We start from the raw sequence: 5,280 nt of genomic DNA on the forward strand, positions 1-5,280 counted from the left end.
CCATCAGCAACTCATCTTTCCCGCCAACACTTCTCATTTCACTGCAATAACCCCTCAGATGGGCTACTGGATCTCCACGCCCATCATACAAATTAAACTTTGGCATCTTAAACCTTTTCAGCTTTCTGGATATCTTATCTTGCTCCACTGTCTTAGCAAGCTTTGCAGTCTCACCAAGAGGCACAAAATGAAGAGCGTAAGAGTATGGACCCGAGACTTTGAAAATTGGTTCTGGAACATAGTGTTGGGCATCGGGAATTTTGAACACAGTCTTGCTAGAGGATCGGGGATAGGTAGCATGTGGATGAGCTTCAAAAACATGAGTGGTCAAAGGAGTGGGACATGAGGTAGTTCTGGGGGGTGGAGTGTGAAAAGGTTGTGGGGAGATATCCTGGACTTGTGACAGTGGCAGAATGGTGACAAGGCTTTCAGTGTAGTTAATGGAAACTGATGGTGGAGGACGCCCACTAATCTAGGCTTGGTAATTTCGGCGATTTGTCCTTTCAACCTTAAGACCTTTTCTTTCAACTCAGATTCTGATTCAAGAATTCCCTTATACGGATGAATAACCTCTGTGTCCAAGTCTTTGCTAGCCATGACTACCTTGCTCTTTGACCTTGTGTTGTATGGAAGAGTTACCAGTTTAAGAACCACAAACCAACCACCCATCTGCTATAATGAGGATGACAACGAGGAACAAAATGAAGTCATCATGTTAGCATTAGGGCATTTAACATCTAAAAATATCACATTACGTACAATGCACCTAGCAACAATTAACGGTTCCAGAATGACTTCAAGGGCCACAAGGTCACTTGACATCATCCCAATTTGTCCATTTGAATCTTCTTTTTTCCTTTCTAACACTTCTTGGCTTGCTCATTTTCCTTCCTCTTCTCTTTTTTTAATAATCACTCTTTTCTTTCTCTCTTTTCTCACATCACATAATTTCACCTCTTTTCTCTTCTTTCTCTTTTTCTTTTAATAGAAAAAAAAAATGATTCGATTGAACCCTATGTAGGTTGCCTACGTATCATGACGCTGCATGAATCAGATCTTTGCGTAGTTCGGGAAGATCGAGAATAAAGTAAACAAACTAACTTTCTCAACTTCTTTTTCTTGTTTTTACCTTAATAAATACTCTGATGAGAAATTATCAAGGAAAAACACCTAGAAGAGAAAAATATATTTTGATTTTTTTTAGGAGGAAAATATAAAGGATGAACCAAAGAAAAATATTTTGAATTTTCATTTGATATCCTGAAGAAAAACTTCGAAACAAGAAATGAAAAAGATAAAAATGCTTTTGGATTTCAGTTTTGATTATCTACGGGAGAAACTCTTAACATAAATAAAAGATAAAGTTCTAGTGAAAATAAGAAGAATACTTATTTTTTGTTTTTCCAGAGAAGAAACTCAAAAGAAAATCTTTTTGGATTTTGGAATTAATATCTTTAAAAAAACTTTTAAAGATGTGCTAAAAGAATTTTTTTTTTCAATTTTTAGTCTTAATGTACTAAAGGAAATATAAAAGTAATTTTTATTTTGTTTTGAGTTCTAGATATTAATTTACTAAGGAAAACTACCTCAAAAGATTTTTTTTTATTTCTGGAATTAGTATTCTGAAGAAAACTTCTAACGGAAATATAAAACACAAAACCTCTTCTTTCTTTTTATTTTTTTGGATTTTTGAGTTACAACACACTTTTTCAAATATAAAGTAGAAAGTACAATAACAAAAGACTCGACATTATTGTACAAAACTAGAAAGTAAAAGACGACGTAAAAAGAAAAACAAACTCAAAATATAAAAAGAAGAATCTCCTTAAGCAACTCCTGAATGAGCGATCCTGACTGGATGGTCCCGAGGTGTCTATCATGCTCAAACTCCGATAAGTAAACTCAAACCTGTATGAAAATTGAAACCAAATAAGTTAAAGACTTAGAACGCTATGTAAGACTATAACACTCCCTATTGGACACATGCAAGACATGATTGAGGCTATTTTTGCAAAATAACTTTTGTGGCCAAAAGATGGCTAGAAGTGCAAAATTTGGCTAAAACCCCGCAAATCCAAGAGCCTAAGATTCACTAGGAAGACCGGACCCTATGTGGGTTGCCTACGTATCACGCCCCGAAAGACGAGAATCAGGTATGCGTAGTCCGGGCAGATTGGATACAGGCGAGAATTAAAAAAATAACTAATTTAGAGAAAATATGTTTTTTGTTTGTCTTTTTTTTTTTATAAAATGATGAAATATGTAAATTCTTTTTGGATTTTTCCTTTTCCTTTTTTTTGATTTTTTTTTGATTTTCGTAAAATGATGAAAAAGTGCAAAATCATTTTTTGAATTTTTCATGTTTTTTTTCTTAACAAAAATGTGACATAAAACATAATTGGGCCCTACTTGCTTTATTTTCACACTTCACCCTCTCTTTTTTCTTTTTTTTTCTTTTTCATTTGCCCTCAACTATCATTGATCCGCCAAATGACCCTTTTACCCTTGAAGAAATGCAACATGTAGCACATAGGATGCATCACGATGGTCTTTTATTTTTGGGTACGCCTGTCCTAGACGGACCCAACCCCTGTGTTGAGTCCCTAACGTCAAATGCACGTGATGCAAACAAACGTTCCTACTAGGGATCCGGCATGAGGCTATGGTTTTCTAGGTTTTAAAACCTGGGGTTGTGTTCTAGAGCTGGCTTACCCGAGCGGACAACTCGAGCCGAAGAGGGGGCAACGTACCGGGAGCACTGAAGTCTACCCGGCCTTGTTGCTGGCCTAGCCTCATTCTTATTTGGTATAACTTCTACAGAAAAAGCGGGCCACGCGAACGTGTGCACCATTTTCAGAAGACTCAGAGGGGTGGCATAAGAAGACAGTTATATACAATTCAAACAATATTAAAGCGGTAAACAGATAGCATTTAGCACAAAGTTCATAGAATACAATAATATTAACAATAAATGACGCCAAGTAAAAATCATAAAAACAAGCTCGAATTCTTGAACCCTAAACCAGAGATTCTGGGTTCTTATCCCCAACAGAGTTGCCAGAGCTGTCACACCTCCTTTTTATTACCCCCGAAAGGGTATAAGGGAGATTTTTTCCAATTTAAGTGACAATCGAAACGAGATTATTTATTAAAGATCAGAGTCGCCACTTGAGATAATTTATAGTGTCCCAAGTCACCGGTTTAAAATCCTGAATCGAGGAAGTTGACTCTATTTATGTCTTCGAACATAGAAATTCGGGTAAGGAATTCTGTTAACCCGGGAGAAGGTGTTAGGCATTCCTGAGTTCCGTGGTTCTAACACGGTCGCTTTGATCATACTTGGCTTAAACAAATTAATTGGTTACTGATTTTAGAACCTATGTGCATTTGCCTCTTTTAATTAAGAAATTATCCTCACGCGCACGTGTACCCATTTGTTTGGCGCGTCAAAAATAATGTCACGCAAACGTGCCCACAATTAGTAACGCTTTATTATTATTAAGAAAGTTCGGCCAAAGTTGCGCAAATGCATAATCCGGTTTTGTTCTTAAAATCGTAATCATGTCATGCGAATGTGTACGTAATCATGATGGTATATTAACGTGCCTAAAGCAAACTATGAATATTTGTCATTTTTATATCTAGGTTATTAATATGAGGGCCATGAATAATTAAATTGTGGATGGCACACCTCGGACTATATAAACCTGAATTAATATAGCGGCCTATTAAAACCAATTTTATTATCAAGAAGAATTTGATCGAAGTTGCGCAAAGGCATACTCCAAATTGATTTTTAGAATCGTAATTATGTCACGTGAATGTATACATAATCACGATGGTATTTTAAACGCGCCTAAAGGCCTTTCTACGAAATATTCATTTTAATAACTACCTTGCTACCTTGATATATTAAACTAATAATAATCAAATAGGACACATTCATCACATCACACAAACGCCCAACCTCGATGACCCGACCTACTGGAGCACACATAAAACAATGAACGAACGAAAACAAATAAAAATGAAATCGCACATTCCTTTAAACTAGCGTTCAAACTCAAACCTGTAGACAACTAAAACTAAATGAGGCATAAAAAAATTATTATAATAATAATAAGAATAATAGTAATGACAATAATCATAATTGAATTAGTCTACTTCAGCGAAGGAACATTTGATCCGAATGCAAAATCATGTATAACACAAGAGTGCAACAAACAAAATAACTTTTTGGAATTATTTAAATAAAAAATGCTTTTGCTTGACCTCGTTTAAGACAGTACCTGATCCCATGAAGAAGGCTATGAAGAAAACTTTGTAAACGTATTTGGCTTCTCATTTTGTTTTAAGAGGCATTCACAGTATAGATTCAGTCAAATTTTCCTTTGATGCTTTGAGATTTCTTTTATAACTTCTAGTACATCAAAAATCTTCCAACTGATTTACAAGAAGAACACATCGATGAGATTGTAAACGAACAGACCCGTCACCCGGAGACGACGACGTTGAGCACAGAGCCTCAACGGAATACTCGATCAAGGTTCTATTTTTCGAAGAAACCTGCTATTTGAGAGGGTCAAACCTGAAAGGTCGTCGGAGCTATACGTTTCCGGTCAGATCTGGTTCTGTCCTGTATGCGTGTGTTCGTTTCTGGGCGGCGGTGAATGGTGAAACGAGAAGCAGCGACTCAAGGTCATTGGTGGCGGGCTGGGGTCGCAGCAATAATAGTAGACGTGTGGTTTTTTAGGCTAGGGTTCTAGGTTTTTGTTTTAGGTTATCAAGAAAGAAGAAGAAGGGTCCTCATGGGTTCTTCATTTTTGTGCAGAGTCGTTTCTCCAAAAAATGAAGAAGAACGGTTGCCTGACAAAGTCTAGGTCTCTTCGGCGTTTTTTTATTTTTGTTGATAGAAGAAGGAGAATGTTCAGGGGTCTTGTGCATATCCCCCCTCAGAAACGGCGGATTGTCTAGCTTTTAGGTCCTAGGGTCATAGAGTCTAGGGTAGTATAGGTCTAATTTTGGTTACATAGAGAGGATTTTTAGGTTAAGGGGTATGAGTTTGGTATTATTGGGCCTTAAAATTGGGCGAAAGACTAAAAAATTGACTACAAGATTAAAATGGGATAAACCAACCCAAAACTAACTCTTACTTCTAAATATACCATTTATACTATAAAATATATAAAACTAATCTTAATTAATTGAACAAATACTATATTAAAACATAAAACTATTTTTGTGTTTTCAAAATTATATAAAAATAAAAATAAGGTACTA

The 5,280-nt window shown here is 36.0% G+C and overlaps 1 long non-coding RNA gene across 1 annotated transcript; it reads right to left on the bottom strand.

Annotated features, from left to right (window-relative positions):
• Positions 1-1,647: 1,647 nt before the first annotated feature.
• LOC138886374 (uncharacterized) lies at positions 1,648-4,979 on the bottom strand. The gene is made up of 2 exons (XR_011405084.1): positions 4,290-4,979; positions 1,648-1,908 (listed from the first exon to the last, which is right to left on the bottom strand). It is a non-coding gene; the product is annotated as an uncharacterized lncRNA (long non-coding RNA).
• Positions 4,980-5,280: the final 301 nt, after the last annotated feature.

Source organism: Nicotiana sylvestris, chromosome 2 (genome assembly GCF_000393655.2).
Source record: "Nicotiana sylvestris chromosome 2, ASM39365v2, whole genome shotgun sequence".
In the NCBI taxonomy this organism is placed as follows: domain Eukaryota; kingdom Viridiplantae; phylum Streptophyta; class Magnoliopsida; order Solanales; family Solanaceae; genus Nicotiana; species Nicotiana sylvestris.